Below are 18,443 nucleotides of genomic sequence, written 5' to 3'. Positions count from 1 at the left end.
GGTTAAGATGTTTCTGACTAAATCCTAAGCATTTGAAACATTGGAAAAATAAAGGCTAAAATTCAAATTAAACTCAGACATGATTGCCTAACTTTGGACTGGACCAATTTTCCTTTCAGACAATCAGATGATGGGGAGGGAGATTTTTTTTTTTTTTTTTTTAAATTTTATTAGTAATGTGGGTGTAGGGGAGAAAACTACCCTATTCTAGCATCATTTCATTTTTCAAATTTGTTTCAGATTTTCTAAAAAATACACCAAACTAATTTCTACTTCATACTCATACAGATGGCTCCTCGGTCCTTTTGACTACTGCCTAGTCCTGTTTTCGAACCCTACCAATTTATTACAGAGGCACAGATGACAAAAATGTTGACACCTTGTAATTCATTCTTTTAATCACAAAGAAACAATGGATTTTACAGAAGAATCCCATCTAGCCTTGTCAAGAACCATAGCTGCAGTGCTAAAATTTGTTGCAGGTTGGCGTCATTATCATCTTATATACCATCATTGTCATCTAATATACCATCTAGCAAAGCATTCATGGATAATAAAGATTATTATTATAATCGGTTTACAGGGGTAATGTTTAAAGTGGTTCTGCCCATCAGCAACACAATACACAAAGAAGCTAAACATTTTATAATGAATTTTCTAAATTAGTTAATAATGACACTGTATTTCAAACTTTAACTGTAAATAATGGATATTTTGGATAAGACATATACTGATTGTCAAAGAATATGAGAAAAAAACACATGTGCTTATACATGAGTAAATTATCTGTTTTTATTGTTATGACTATCTATCTGGCTGCCTGGAAACACTGGACTCAGATTGCCGGGTACTTTATCAACTCTAATAAACTAAGTCAAATACTGTACAGCTGGAAGTTTGAAAGACTGCACAAGCACTTCACTGTAGAGAACCTTACAAAAAGGTACTGCTCTACTTAATTGAATCATACTAGACTATCTGTTTTGTCCTGAACTCATACTGGACTCTACCAGACTATCTTGACTCTGCCACCTCTTCTCTTTATAAAGGGCCAATGAAGGCCTTCTAGGAAATGACAGAATGTCCCCAGACCTTTTTTAGACAAATCACATGACCACATCACAACCTATTTTCAAGTAGAGTGTTCCTGAAGGGCCATCCCTCATCCTGGTTTAATGCTAGCAGTAGATGGCTTCTGTCACCTGTGTGAGCGTGTCATATGCACATCTAACCTTACCCATATCAATAAGTTCATTTATAACAATATCCTTTTTAAATACTTGCAAAATGTATATGAAGTAAATATGGGTAAAGTTAAAAATTTTACATTTATGCATGGGCCCACTACAATTTGAAAGAGACCAACTTTGGGTACTAAGATCAATACTTATTGGTTTAGGAATGTAAATTACACATACTAATGTGATGATTTTATTGGCTTATCCATTCCTTTACCTGTTTAAAATACTTGAGAGAGAATTGATACATGGGATCTACTTCCCCCATGTCAGACACCACAAAGTACATAACCGAACCCCTCTCAGCAACACAGCGATATTTCTCCCGGGCCACACTGATCTTTTCTTCTGTTGTCTCGGATTCAGCAAGTCTTTGTTTGATAACTGTTGAGGTGACCTGTCAAGAAACAATTCAATGTAAGTCTTTGATAACTGCTGAGGTGACCTGTCAAGAAACAATTCAATGTAAGTCTTTGATAACTGCTGAGGTGACCTGTCAAGAAACCATTCAATATTTTTCTTTAAGTTGATCAGAATTAAAAACTAGTTAATACATGTCTGCTATACATTATTTATTTACTTATTTCAACAAGTGTATCTACACTGTTACTTGATGTTTTTACTTTAAATTGGCAACTAAAACCAATTTTTTCCCAATAGCAGTAAAATTTATTGGTAGACACCCTCATGATATAATTTTCTGGTAACATTGTTAGACCCATTTTAATCTTAGAATTTTGTTTAACTTTATGAACATTGTTTTTTCTTGAACCAAGTCTAATAAAACATAATGGTATTTTTGTTTGATTTCTAGTCTTCTACATCTTTGTTTTCTAAATCACATTATAATTATATGATCATTATTACATATTAAACTCTGCTAGCGGAATTATAAAAAAAAATATTTTAGTGCTGTGTTACTTCTGCCGAGAGATATAAGGAATGAGAGATCCTCAAGATGTGCTTGGGACATTTGATTGATGCTTTAATGGTCATAAACACCCACATTACCAATGGAAACAAGTGAAACTCACACATGTGAAACTCTCACATTTCAAGGCCTATGTGATACTTGCCTTAGAATCATTCAATGTATTGATAAGTTCTTCATTGTCCAATATATTTCCTTCCGATTCAAAAAGTAACTTAAGAATTTATCTTCAATAGATTTCAGCTGGTTCTTATCAGCATTGATTCTCATGATGAGTTCATTTCTTTGTTCTTCCAAGTCTGGTCTCTCTAAACTGACAACATCACTACAACCAAAAGAAAAAAAAACAACCTTTTCATGTCTGACCTTTTAAATGTAACTAGTTGAAATTTTTACTGTTCCTAATTGAAAATTAGTCTATTTAAAAACAGATTGTATTCCAAAAAAAAAATTTCTATTTCTATTTTCATAATCAAAACAATAAAACAACATTTACATAAATGTAGTTTTTATTTTGGTAATAAAAATTGTAATGTATTTAGTTTAACTAATCTTATTTTTTTAAAAATCTTTTTAACAATTCGACTGGTTAATTTAGTCTTGAAAGAATGCTTTGGATATTAAGCCAGAGCTAAAATAAAATGCATGTAACTAAAAAAAAAACAGATGAAAAAGAAATTTTCAACCTAAGAAGTTGATCTTCAAGGCCTTTCTTGGTGACTGTGAAATTGATAACTGTTACTTTGATGCAGACTTCTGGCAAGTAATGTAGATTAGACAGTTTGGTGGTCATAGAGAAACGGAAGTTTCGATCATAGTCTATATCGCTATCCCCCAAGCAAATCAACACACGCCCACCCTGAAAAAAGACAACGAAAAAAAAAGATTAAAAAGTAATTTTTATTTAATCAGAATGTTGGCCTAAAACTCTACACATTGGGTATCACTTTGAAAATTTAGTTTTGAACTGCAAGTTCTATCCTTCCAATCCCTTTTAAGCTCATTCATGACAAATTCAATTATAATTTCACTTATGCTGATTTTATTTATAATAATCTTATTAATTACTAGTTGATTCATCATGATTCTATTTATGGTCATTTCATTTATTATAATATTATTCATGCTAAGATTTTTCCTTATCGTTTCATTGACGGCAGCCAGGTAGTGTGATATGCTGACTAGACTGTTGTTCGATGGTCTCAATAGTACCAGATTCATAACCTACAGTTCAGCGAGAGGTTTGGTTAGGATGAAATTACCGTCAAATCTGAAGGAACATGTGAAATATTTTACATGTGAATAGACTTCATTACTTTTAGAAATATTACAAGATAAACTAACTTTTGTTTTAATTTTAAAGATTACATCCAAAACGCTGTTCATTGAATACTTCCTGTAAACATGAGACACGAGCTAAGTAAAAGTAAAGTTCCCCTTTCAGACCTTGCTATCTATGGGGCAGATGATGTTAAGGTCATCTGTTTCTATGGCCAACAGTTAACAAGCAGGGTGTTATGTGGCCAGAACAACGACCAACCGCCTTTACATTCCACAACTAAAGTCAGGTACCCATTAGAGTTGGGTGGACTCAGGGGCAAATGAACTCCATCTTATATTTTCTTATATTTCCTATAAATCTATTGTGAGCTAAACATAAAACTTAGTTCATTCCCTTAGAAAAGGAAAGAAAAATTATCATAAATCAGCCCATAACATAGTTATAATGAGAATGATGTTCGAGAATGTTTAAAATATCATTATCAAGATTTCAATCTACAAAAAAATATGGTAGGCAGACAAGATAAGGTAAGATGATCTGTTCTCTGCTATATTATAACAAGTAGGCTCTGACCAGAAAATAATTTTCTAATTGGACATACGTTATGACTACATATACTCTATTCAATTAAAACCAGGAACATTCCAAGAAAATCACTAAGGAGACCAGATACAACACTATGAAATTCATTGAAAGCATTGGCAAATGGGGAGGGGGGAGGCATTCCATAAAATCATCCTTAACCTTTTATGTATTATCATTTTAGCCTCGCATTTTTTCATTCACAGTTACCTACAACACTAATCTATTTATTTGTGTACAAAATATATTTTGATAACTTCAGCAACCAAGACAGGTGTTCTAAAAGATTACAGTAACATTTTTTTCCTCTCTGTTCAACAATACATTTGCATCTGAACACTCTGCATTAACACAGTCCTGTGCATCTCTTTGAGAATTCTGGGATTAAAACAAGCAATAGCTTTACTTCACATATACCTAATTAGGCACCCCAAAAAAGTCAAAATTTTTGGATCTACTCTTATAAAGAAACATTGTTAAGTCCTTAGAAATGAAGCATTATCATAGTGTCAAATTTGATAAAAGTGACCTTACTTATGAATATATAACTGAAAAAGTCAATAAGGTTACAAAAAAGGTTCAATTACCTAAAGGAGTTTAAAGATTGATATGTTACTTGTAATGTAAAGCACTTTAGTTATAGATGGAGAAATGAATTGAATGTTGCACTGACCAAACCCTCAAAACATATTGGAGTCCAAGGGTAGATTACGTAAAGTTGTAACAAGTCAGGAGACATAACTCCATCATTAAACCTTTTTGCTTTTACAAACACAGCTTTTACACACACAGAGAAAATTTTGGTATACAGTAAAGTGTTTAAATGTTTAGTTGTAATAGAAAAATGTTACCTGTATAAAGGTTTGTTTTAACAAGACAGGTTCTAGTGCTGGATCCAAAGCTTCACCAACATCCTCCATCAAAACAGGTAAACCTGCTCTTATGCAAGCTTCCAGTGTTCTCAGAAAGTTGGAATTTGATAATTTAATAATTTTAAGCTTATTTAGAGCCTCTCTATTTCTGATCCATCTGTTGGCCTGAAAGAAGTGTCAACAATAAAACTCAGCTTTAATCAATACAAGTACATACTAGAAACATTATTTGTTTACTTAGAAACTTTACCTGTTCTTGTGGGTCAATCATCAAAGGCCACCTGCGACCTTTAATTACAAGAACAGCGTTTTCAATTGACACAGCATCTCTTGGCAGACCATCAGCATTCCATTGTCGAATTTCATATATATCTGCCAAGACTGACACAAGAGTCATATTTTCTGTTGCAGGTATTTGAAGCTCAATCAATCGTTTAGTCCAACCTGTAGAAAAGTTTTAGTATCCAAATTATTAAATACATTCAAATGTCTTATAATGAATCTAAGTATTCATGCTAGATACATCAGAGTATTTCAGTCATGTCAATTGGTCGTTGCGGTAATATTTAGGTTATGTTATGCTACTTTCTTAAAAATGTTCTTTCTTAATATAAATATATATCATTCATATATATATATTAATATAAATATTTCTAAAAGTTTTTAACAAATAATTAAATGTGAGAAATACAAGATACAGTTAAGTTAATAATAGTAAAGTTCCCCTTTCAGACCTTGTGGTCTATAGGGCAGATTATGTAAAGGTCATCTGATTCTGTGGCCTATGGTTAACGAAGGTGTCATGTAGCCAGCTCAATGACCAACCGCCTTTACTTTTCCCCAACTAATGTCAGGTACCCATTAGAGCTGGGTGGACTCAGAGGCGCCCAAGGATCCTGAAATTAAATATCCCAGTCTTCACTAGGATTCAAACCCCGGACACTGGTTTGGAAGTCAAGCCCTTTACCGCTCAGCCACCGCGCCTTCTAAGTTAATAATAATTGATGTAAAATATTTTGTTTCTAACTACTAAATCATATATATGAGAGTAAAGCATAACTAAATAATGAAAAATCAAGCTAGACCTAATAATATTTTCAAGAGTTATGAGAACAAGAAGTTTGTATAATTTGATGTTTGGCCAGGAAGGTATACAGTCTCAAATGATCAATTCAAAAGCAGAAAGCTGTAGGTTTGGACTAGAAAGTAGATTATCCTTATCTTTGAAGGAACATCCGTAACATGTAAAACATTTTATAAACATTTTTTAGAAACAGCCTTCACCATTTTCAAAACCTAATTCATTTTGTACTATTCATATTTTCTTATTGAGGATGATTAGTTGTCATGTATCAAGATTAATGGGCGATTAGGAAAACTTACAACTGAAATGAATCAAAAGCTGCTACAAAGGTCTAAAAAATGTATTTATGTATCCAACACAAGACTTAAGCTAGTCAAAAAACAATCAGTTAATATGGTATAAGCAGACATTGCATTAATAAAGGTTTCGTTTTTTAAGTTTTGGACATTCATTCAGAAATTAAGATTATCATGTACCAATCTAAACTTCTTGAGAACCAAAGCAGACAGCAGTGGGAAGGGTTCAAACTGATGACAGTCCTAAAGGCATACCACACGACCAGTTTGCTCTCTTAATGGTACTAGTTTTCAAGGGTGTCTGTATCTAAACATTTTAAAAGTACATTGTTTTTGATGTTTAGACTTACCTTCTACAAGTTTTTGCCTGTAAGTAGAAGTAAAGGCTCCATAGTAAGCTACACAAGCTGCTGCTATAAAAACATCTCCTACTACATTTTTCAACTGTACATCAAAGTTGGCAACACTTTCCTCCCAGCGAACCTATAAGAAACATGATGTAGAAAGGGAATAAATACAATGGCCTCCTTCAGTTGCAAAATAACTATGGAAATGAGAAATGAGATGAATGCCTGGGCATTAGTTATGGTTGGAACAATGTAACCCAAACAGCTATTTTCCAATTTCTCTGCACAGCTGATGAATCCAAAGGAACAGCAACTGCTGATACAGAATGCGAAATGCGGTGGCGCAGGCTCTGCCAACTGCCTTGTCTGCTCCTTATTTTTCCTCAAGATAGACTCCCAAAGCCTTTCACATATTTGGGTATTGCCGCAAGGCAGCAGAGGTTTGAATTCAGTTTTCCTTCTCCTAGGTGGGTAGTCAACCAAGGCTAATGAGCCCCTCCTGCCTGAAGCTTACTGGTTTAGGCACTGGTTACACATTTTCCCCAGTTAGTGATAACAATTCTCCCATATCTAACATCTAACGGGTAGAGGCTGTTTGTCAGAGGCTATCTGAAAGCCATTGAAAGTATTTTTAGGTAGTGGAGTGCTTATATCCATTACCACTTTTAACAACCTTGCAGAACAGAGAATAAATATTTCAAGGAGTAGAGAATAAATATTTCAAGGAGCAGAGAATAAATATTTCAAGGAGCAGAGAATAAATATTTCAAGGAGCAGAGAATAAGTATTTCAAGGAGCAGAGAATAAATATTTCAAGGAGCAGAGAATAAATAGTTCAATGATAAAGATGAGAAATAAATGAGTTTTTAGTAATGTCCCATTTCTTATTTCAACATGAAATCATCAGATTGAGATGTTGTTTTGGGATTCAAAGATAGTTGAGCTACTGAAATGTATATTTTTTAAAGTAGAAATATGAAAAAAAATCAAACCAAGAAAGTGACAAAATCATTGTAGTCTCACAATTCTTTCCAAGATTGTGTGTCATGCATGTCTCATCTCCAATATGGAAATATGGTTTTAGTGAATGAATGCACATATTTTCAAATCTTTAATTTATTCCTCAAGGTGATATTTTTGTTTGATCATTTCAATTTATCTTTGATATTATAAAAACTACGCCCAGTAGGCCAAGTCTGACTAAGAATCATATTTTAATGTTATAATAGTTCTCATAGATTTTAAAATAACCAACTTGTTCATCAGCTAAAGCTGTTGTCAGTTTGGAAGAGCGTTTCAATCTGGCGGCAGTCACAGCCATGTTTCTTTCCAAACTTTTTTTTTCAGCCATACTCTTGTCAAAGACAGCCTGAAGATTTTTAATTTGTTTCTCCACTTCAGCCAGTTGGTCTTGTTTAGCTTTGAGGACACTTAAAACCTCATTGAGAACGTCTTGAGCCTCAGCCAGTCTGACAAGGAACAGATAATACATCTTGTAATAATAATATACCAACTATACATATACTTCTGTAAAAAAACTATATATATCCCATGTTCAAAGTGACATCATTATGATTTAGTACAAAGTTTACTAAGTAATGACCACTAAAGTTATATTAAAATAAGTCTAAGAAAACAAATATAATTGAATATTTTTTTACTTATACCTAGAATGATTTAAAAAATAGCAACGCTTTGACTGCTAATTATTTAATGCTTTGACTGCTAATTATTTAATGCTATGACTTCCAATTACTTACGCTTGTTTCTTTGGCTCAACTTGTTTAGCTACAGCAGAGTAAACATCAATTGCTCGAACCCATAGGACTAAAGTTTTACAAGCCTGGACGAAGAATAGATTTATCAAACAACATTCCATCATTACTCGGTGGTCATAACAATCTTCAAAACATTAAATCACAAATATTTTCAGATAAGTAGTTAATGATTTAAGATGTACATTCACTGAAACTTTTCCATAAACAATGTAATTACAAAATATAATGTCTACTAAAAAAATAATAATAATGCATCTATAGACATTTTTTTTTCACACCAAATACAGAAATTGTTTTTCTGCTTAGAAGACTGCTGGTTGGCAAATAAAAAAAGAAACAAAAAAACAAACAAAACAAAAGACAAAACAACATTCAATGAAAAGTGGAGTTGTTTTGACATACTGTGGGCTTAACTTATTAGACAGATCATTTTATTAGTACAACATTAGTTGGTGTATGTTAGACTGTGTTACTCTTCAAGTCTGTGAACCAAATAAAAGAAATGATTTCACATTCACATTTTGTTGTGTAGAGACAGTTGTTTTTTTTAACACCAGATCTTCTATAGAATATTAAACACATGACTAGCCTAGTTGATCTAATTTTAAACATCTATGTTAATCATCTTTGCTTATGATGCTTTCAATATAGACAATATCATCTCTTTCTACTAGGTTTTCTCCTTGACGTTGTAGTGGTGTTTCTTGGTTTTATTTATTCTCAACACCTGAGTTTTCTTTTAATTTTGATTTTTAAACCAGTTTTCTCCACTTCTATAATGACCTTGTTTAATTTTATACGAGCATGTTGTAGTTTTTGGAGGCCGATATCATCTTGTGAAATCTAGATCCTCCATTTTTTTTGTCCATTGAATGCATGTGTTGCCAGCTTTTTACCTTTTCATTATCCAGTCTAATGAGTTTTTAGAAATAATTTAATGATTTTTAGAAATAATTTAACAATTAAATAAGTTACCTTTGAAACTTTGGCTACAACGTCAGGTACAAAACTTGGCATGGATGTATATTTCCTGACTTTAGCCAGCTTGGCGGCTGGGACATTTTCTTTGTCATATTCATACATTTTTTTTAAGAAGTTTGTGTCTGCCAGCATGGCTTTACAACTCGCCCAGTCTGTCCTGAAAGAAATCAATGCGTATGCAATCAACATTTTAGTGCAATGAACTACTGCAGGTCAAGGTCATTATACATTCAACAAGTATACAATATTAATGACAGTGTTTATTTGTTCCACTTACTTGTTGCCTAAGAGAATAGCAACGGCTTCTAAAACTGTCTGAACAAGTTCTGGAGGTTTGGTAAATACTCGTATCTCAGCAATGTCATTTTTGTCTAGTGCTAACAAAGCCTGAAAATACAGATCATAGTCATTCTAATTATAATATATCTGAGTGATAAATTTTCTGTGTTGTAATTAATCTTGAACATGATGTTAGTATATGAGGTGGAATCTTACAAGACTGTCAATTATTTTCTCACAGAATGCCACAGTTTAATTGAGCTGAACAACCTAGACTAACTAACACTCTGTAAGGCAGTGTGGAACAGCTGGGAAAAACAGCATGCCACTGCAAAGAGCCAACAGCTAAGCAGCTAGAGCTTATGAGTTTATTAAAATAAATTTACTGTTCCTCCAAATGCTTCAAGAGTGTTAAGTAGCAATACTTCATTTGAATAGTGGTTTATAATGCAGTTTTTTTGTGAGTGTCATTTGTTCATATATATATACTCTTTTTAAAGTTTAAATTTAACATCAGCTATTTAAATTTGAAGTTTAAAATTAGCAAATTATTTTATGTTTTTAACATTTGAAAAAAAAACAGGATAAAAACAAGAAAAATCTCTGAGACATTAAGGTAAAGACAAAAGCCAAATATGATTAAATCAGTGATCTGCTATTCACAGATGACTGCGCTCTACATGTCTTAAATTAAGTGGGTCTTCAAAAGAGCTTGATCCTCTTCACCAAGGCAAAAAACTTGTTCTGAACAAATGTTCTGTACTAACCTCCTCCCAATAAAATAGCCAAGGAAGACATTTTTAAAGATGACCAGAAACTAATAAATGTGAAAAAGTTTGTCTGTTTGGGATGTAGATGCCAGCCTAGATGATGAGGTATACTTCCATGTTGCTTGCCACAGACTTTAAAAACAAGCATGGTCAAGAAGACTATTCACTTCTACAAAATTAAAAATTGACAATACTGTAACCCTGCTATGCTTCAGATTCCTGGAACTTATGTTCCAGTCACATCAAAAAGCTGATCTCCTCCCATCTCTGATGCATAAGAACTTCACCAGTTAAAAATCTTTGACTACATATGAGATTTTAAGATCTTACAGCTGTCACAGACAGTATTCATGCAACAGCAAAAAGGTCAGAAAGAACTATGATGGGCTGAAAATGTAGTCCTTATGACTCAAAATTGCCTCCCCAAATGTTTAATTTGTGTGCTGGAAAGTGCTACCAAGGGGAACAATCAAGTGATATATAGACAGCTCTCTAGAGATGCCACAAAGAATATGAAATAAAAATTCATGACTGTGCAAAGCTATTTCTAATTGCTCCTCGTGGCATGAAGTCGTGTATGGCAGTATTTTGAGATTTGAGACGCGGAGATAATGGTCATCAGTAAAAGATAACAAAAGGATCAAAGTGGGCAACTCTCAACATACCCAACCTTCACATGCCTTGTGTTTTTCAAAATGAAGATAATATTCCATAGCAGTCTTTGAGTTAAAAGAAAATGAGATTGCGATCATTTTGGATTACAAAGGAACAATTACCTTGCCAAGTAATAACAATTTATGACAGAAGATTAAAAAAAGTATAGTAGTAATACATAATATACTCAACCATAACTTATAGATACAATAACACAACATAATGAAATACTCCAAAAGACACAAAGATAAAGAAACATTTCTTATTCCATCTGGTAGGACAATTGGTACAAGTGCTTCTTCCCTATTGCTATTGGAGCAAAAAACATGTTGCCTGAATCAGCCAGGAAAATTAATGATTTAGCTGAGTTTGAGTCTCTAATTAACTAGATTAAAAGAATGCTGAAGATGTAATTATCTTGTTTAGAAAGAATGTCTGAAATTTATAAGATGAAGAAATAAAAATGTTTTACTTTCTCTGCAACTTCCAGCGCAGGTAGCGCCTCGTTCAAGTCTCGCTGAGCATCATCTGCTATAGCCTGAGTTTCTTCAGCAGTTGTTTTCGCTTTGGCTTCATCGATAGCCACCTGTTTCTGAACCTGATTAAAAAATTGAAAGAAATCCATACATATCAAATATTGCTTAAACTGATTAGAGCTCTGAAAAAATCCACAGAAGCAATTTCTGAGCCTAATCAGAACATAGTAAAATATATCAAAAACAGCCTAGAATCTTATTAGTGCACTGACTAGAGGTCTTATGTTCTTAAATGTTGAATGGTTGCTAAATCAAATTTTAATTTGAGTAATCACTAATAATTTTTATTAGCAGTGAATATACTGCTATAGCTCAGTACCAGGAGAAAGAAGAAAAGGCAGACAAAGAAAGTGAATGGAAGACAACATCAAAAAGTGGACAAGCCTGTCACTGGAAGAGATTGCACTTAAGGCGAAAGACAGAGAGGAATGAAGGAGAATGGTCAACAATTAAACAGACTAAGTGATAGGTGAAGGTGATGTTTTCCTCAAGATCTCATGGTCTAGAGGTGCAGACTTTTCAGGTATTTGAAACAAGAACATTAATTTTAATAGCCTTAAATTTCAATATAATATAGAAAAAAACAGAGCAATTAAGATTTTTTTTCTTCTTATTTCCTACAAATCAAAGATTAAATAGTCCCAAACATAGTAAAGTCATAGGTCTTCAGACCACAACTATAATTTATCTACATTAATAATGTCTCCCCTTTTTTATTCATTGGTTGAATCAGGTACATTTGCCTTTGTATCTTTTTGTGTTAGGCACTATTCAGACCATAGTTGTTTTTTTTAGATACTCCACGCCAAAATAGCCCTTAGTTCATCAAATCTTAAAATTTACCATTAAAAATACAATTAGTAAATATAAAAAATTGAAAATATTAAAAGTAGAATGATAAACTATGTAGAATTTTATTTTCTTAGCCAACACATTTAAAAAGGAACATCAATACTATATCACTACTAAAAATCAGTAAGTTTAAAGAAAAAATCATGCCAAGATATTAACATAGACTGACTTCTTTACTTAAGTTTTGTAATACTATTTCAAATATAGTGATATATATTTTTGGTGCTTAAGCTTAACAAGAGTTTGACAACAATCACCCTATACTTTCTTAATAATTACCAAGATAATTGAATGATGTATGTACAAACGTAATACATTATGTTATAAATAGAAAAGTCCTATTTTCAAATGTCAACTTACAACATTAGCTTTCTCTTGATCTATTTTAAGTCTTTCCATCAATGCAGCAGTATCAGCAGACTTCTGTTTAAGTTCAGGCTCTAAGGCAACAAGTTCTTTCTTCATATTGTCAACCAAATCATTGGTCGAAAACAGCTTGGAAAGTCCATTAGCTACCCTCTCACGAGCAGTCTTAATATTACTACAAGAAATGTATGCAATAGAAGCATGTTAAATAAAACCAACATGAATATAGCTAGTAACGTTTTCTACAGCCTAATCTAGTATGTTAATACTCTTTAGTTGATCCTGATTTGTGCTTGCATTATAAGATGTCTGAGTAACAAATATATTATTCCTATTATGACTAAAGATAATCCTAGCATTAAAACATGTCTATAATAAAACTAGTTGATGGTTGTGGACACAAATTTTACCATTTGAACTATTAACTATCACTTTTTAGTACAACTGCACAATAATAATAGTAAAGCTTTCTCTTTGAGACCAAAGATTAATGAGGAGTACAGTATTTTACATGGCTACACAGTCCAAGCTGTGACCTGCAACTGCACTATAGTAGTAGCATAAAAAAATGACTTAATTAGGATAGGCATTAAGAATTAGCCACCAGCAATATATATCAGTGCATCCAGAACCAAGGAGATGAACCATTTAGTGACAGTCATAACTTAGATAGAAAGATCAAACTTCAGTTATATCCAGATTTAGCTCACTATGTTTACAACCATCAGCTCTACTACAACTTTTTTTACTAACCTCATTTGACAAATCTAATAACTTATTCTAAACCAATAATATATAGTCATGTCAAAGTCAAGCAAAAGAACATTACTTTAAGGATAAAAAAATAGAGAAAGATTAAAGGGCTGAGAAGAGTCTCTCTGAAAAGGATAGATTTGTGCAATGGTCGAAAAGGAAGAGCAAGATTTAGTACAATCCAAGATAAATTTGTGTTTTTACATTAATAACATCCCAAAATTTGAAATAAGTCTGGCTTTATTTAATTAAAAAATATTTATAAGGAAGAACTGACATTTTTATTTTGAAATATTAGAACAATAGAAGGTCGTTTCTATTCTAGGATTTAATAGGAAGTGCAATTTACGATCACTTCTTTCAAATTATATTTATTTAGAAGAAATGAGTGTACCTTGTTTTCTCTTGTACCATGGTAATGTACAGGTTGATCAGCTCAAGGTAGGAGGTGGGTGTGGTGTAGTAACGACGCTTTAGCTCAGTGAAGAATCTCATTTCTGTAACACTCATATGAATTTCTACATACATTTTAGATACATTGTCCTGTAAATGAAATACTCAAACTATTACACAATTTGTGGGACATGATAGTCTGTTTGTTTTACATGTTTCGGATGTTCCTTCAGAGTTGAAGATAGTTTACTTCCTAGTCCAAACCTCCCGCAGAACGACGGGGGATGGGAGCGGGCAGGATTTGAACCCTCGACAAATCCGAACGACAGTCCAGCGCGCAAACCGCACGACCAGGCAGCCATCCAAGTCAAGTGGTAAAGCACTTGGCTTCAAACTGATGAGAGGGATTCAAGTTTGAAAATCAGTGACGACTTGGAGTTTTAATTTTGAGATTTTTTGGAGGCCCCTGAGTGTCAGGTTCTTGTATTCTTGTATTTATCAAATTATTATTATATATTTCCAATGTAAATATTTATTAATATTAAATATTATTTCAATTTGTATTATTGTTATTATTTTCTGAACTTATAATATTTTGGCTCAAGTTCAGCCTGACAAGCACATCATACACATATAGTTGTAGATAAACTAATAAACTAAGTGTATGATGTAAATAACAATAAAATTTATTCTTGTGATATATTTACAAATGACTGATTCATGATGAATAATAATAATAGTATGAAATATCAATATGTAATAATATGTAATCTACAATGATCCAGTTAGTCTCCTTAGATACAGAACATGCATACAATTATGAAACACATAGTATATTACCTTAACTATAATAAGTAGTTCAATGGATCACATAGTCCTTCAATCTCAAAAACAACAACTGGTAATATATGTAGATCTAGCCTCTAGATCAGGTACTGTCCACTGACGACAATTCCAAAAAGTAGAAGTTCATAGTTGACACTACACCATCAGGTCTGACCACTGCAACCCGCAGTCTGGAATCTTGAACCTCAGACTCATGTACAAATCAACGTACACACCAGACGACCAACTGAGAGAAAGACCTCAGTCCTGTAGACTGTAGACCTAAAGTTGTACTCTCAATATAGAACTGAGACTGAATAAACAAGTCTTGACACTGAGACTTGACACAGAGTCTAACATATAGACTTGACACTAATACTTGAAATAGAGTCTTCAACTGAGACTACGACTAAAACTTAGTCTTGACGCTAAAACCCTATAGAAGATAAAAGAAAGGATTCTTCTAATCATCTATATCTAGTCTAATTATAGACTTACAAATACGAACGAATTCAAATAGAAAAACTATACAATGAAAAATAAAACTCACCCTAAACAGGGGTCAAGATAATCCAACAAGAAAATGTCCAAGGCAAATGCTAAGGCTATCCAATAACAAAAACCAAGGAGAAATTCCAGAGCTCTCAAAACACGTCTATCTGTACCAACGTACAAAACAATGGAGAGACTGTACTAGACGATAAATGACGCAAATCACACACACACTAAATTTACGTCACTAGAAGTTGTGACAAGCAACAAAAGCTCAGTCCTCTAGTCTACACAGAAAATATTAATAATGTAATGACGTCATCAATATAGTGATCAACGCCGCACTATCAATTAGAGAAATAATTCTACTATACAGTTACATAGATAACTGCGACACTGAGTGCACCCAACTTTAATGGGTACCTGATATATGATTTTTGGAGGCCCATGAGTGCACCCAATTCTAATGGATACCTGATATATGATTTTTGGATGCCCCTGAGTGCACCCAACTCTAATGGATACCTGATATGATTTTTGGAGGCCCCTGAGTGCACCCAACTCTAATGGGTACCTATAATTTTTTGGAGGCCCCTGAGTGCACCCAACTCTAATGGGTACCTGATATATGATTTTTGGAAGCCCCTGAGTGCACCCAACTCTAATGGGCACCTGATATATGATTTTTGGAGGCCCCTGAGTGCACCCAACTCTAATGGGTACCTGATATATGATTTTTGGAGGACCCTGAGAGCACCCAACTGTAATGGGTACCTGATATATGATAGGGAAAGAAAAGGCAGTTGGCATTCTGCTGGCCACGTGACACCCTAGTTAACCTTTGGTTATAGAAACAGATAAGCTTTGTTTGTTTAACATGTTTCAGATGTTACTTCAGAATAGAATATCCTTATTTCCTAGCCCCCACCTCCTTCAGGTTGACAGGGGAAGCCAGTGGGCAGAGTTTGAACCTGGGACCATCAAGATGACAGTCTGGAGTGAATACTGCTTGATCAGGCAACACAAGTTTTATTCATCTGCCTCCATAGATCACAAGTTCAGAAAGAGGAACCTCTATATATGTGTTTAGGGCAATAAAATATCAATGTCTCACCTATGTAATCAAGTCCTTTTGATAATACACCAATGTAAAATGAATAAGAACTTTCTTGTTGTAATGGTTAAGATGCTAAATTAATTGTAACTTGTTGACAAAGTATTTTGCTACAAAATATTCAAATTTGTTTTGCTCTAAATTAAACATTTCTTGTATGTCTATTTGTGTTTGTATTATGTGTCAATATTAATTTTTTTTTTTGTTAAAACAAAAATAGTTATAACTATTGATTTTTGTTTGTTTACTTAAATAGTAAACATTAATGTTTGAGGATTAGTTTGCTTCATATTTTTTAAATGGTACTTTCTAGAAAAATGCAAGTCAAGTTTTTCAATTGAAGTCTTGAATGGATGTTAATGATCATAGATATTTGAGAATCACATTTTCTTTCTAATGCTCAATAAAATAATAATTTAGTGTAAGACTTACTTTGATTTCATCTGAACATCCTAAAGATACGGTTTTGAAGAAAGACTGTGCCACTCCTAAAAGAGCTTCTTTTGGCCATTCAATGAACCAGTCTATGGTGCAACAGTTGACCAAAGATGGAAACATCCGGCATCGTGATCGAAAGGCAGAGCCCACCGGAGACATGCACAATACTATGTGCAGATTATTTCTGGAAAAAATACAGACCGATAAAGTGCAATTAAATTTAAAGGGCATCTTTACAGAAAATAATATTAAACAAATTTATTATGTCTGGATTAAAACAGTACAGAGTCTTAAAGAATTTATTTCTCTGAAAAGTTTTCTTCATAACCATCGAAATAATTTTTCTATCTTATCAGTCTACAGATATTCCTTGTTAATCTAGTTATGCACATTAATTTTAGACCTTTACACTTTTGTAATCTCAGCTTTTGTTTTCTTTTTAAGAGTGTCTAAATGAAGATCTAAGGGGTAACAGTGTTGACTCTATCATAACATGATATCTATACTCTTAATTCACTTTAATTGCTCTCAACCAATCTGCAACTAATAGTTCATTCTTGAGTGCCTTCTAATCATCTTGTCTTACTTTTTTTTTTACTTTACTGTGACTGTTCATTCATCAAATATATATTTACCTATGCATGGTACAATTCATACAAATTGTTAACTTGTATCACATCCAAAGATTATATTTTCAAACTTGGAAATCCAAAACAGGATTACAATTTACAATGGCAACCAAGCCCCATGATGACCTTCTGACCACTGTTAAAAAACACAAGTTAAGACTGTACAATGAGATTCTCAGGGCTCGCAAAAAGTAAAAAGTAAAAGTACCAGGGAAATAAAGAAGGTGGTGTAAAAAGAAAGGATTGGGAGGACAACATTAATGAATGGATGGGGCTGTCTACGGAAGAAACTCTAATCCTGATAGAGAGAAATGGAGAAAAACTGTCAACAGCTGTTTATGGTGCCCCAACAGTTCGACAGACTGAATGACAGGGTAAGGTGAAGATGACCATATGTATGTAGTGCTAGACACCAGTCAAGTGACAAGCACAATTCTGTCAACATATGTTTATGGTGCCCCAACAGTCAGACAGACTAAATGACAGGGTAAGGTGAAGATGACCATATGTATGTAGTGCTAGACACCAGTCAAGTGACAAGCACAATTCGAACATATGTTTATGGTGCCCCAACAGTCAGACAGACTAAATGACAGGGTAAGATGAAGATGACCATATGTACGTAATGCTACACACCAGTCAAGTGACAAGCACAATTCTCTGAACATGACGACAATGAATTAATGACTTTCTATGAACAGGTGCTAATCCTACACCCACACATTCAAATGAACAAGGCAGTTTCCAAGGGTAAAGGATTGAACAATTTCTGGTTTCATTAGCCATGATATGTTGGATACTTATCTGACACACTGAATGCAACAAAAGCTACATGTACCTGACAGTGAATACAATAAGCCAAATGAACCTGTTGTAGGGGAACATTGAGAAGTCAAATGAACGTGAAAAATGGATAAAGAAAAGTCAAATGACCAGGTACAGGTTCAAAGT

General features: G+C 33.4%; 1 long non-coding RNA gene and 1 pseudogene across 1 annotated transcript; both read right to left on the bottom strand.

Moving 5' to 3' along the window:
- The window catches only part of LOC106058602 (dynein axonemal heavy chain 6-like), an 89,057-nt pseudogene that overhangs the window by 32,735 nt on the left and 37,879 nt on the right, over positions 1–18,443 (bottom strand).
- Positions 14,660–16,851, bottom strand: LOC129922026 (uncharacterized). Its single transcript, XR_008774005.1, has 2 exons — positions 15,370–16,851; positions 14,660–15,255 (listed from the first exon to the last, which is right to left on the bottom strand). It is a non-coding gene; the product is annotated as an uncharacterized LOC129922026 (long non-coding RNA).

Source organism: Biomphalaria glabrata, chromosome 12 (genome assembly GCF_947242115.1).
Source record: "Biomphalaria glabrata chromosome 12, xgBioGlab47.1, whole genome shotgun sequence".
Lineage (NCBI taxonomy): Eukaryota > Metazoa > Mollusca > Gastropoda > Planorbidae > Biomphalaria > Biomphalaria glabrata.
The sequence above is the reverse complement of the archived record's forward strand: the minus strand, read 5'-3'. Positions and strand labels throughout refer to the sequence as shown.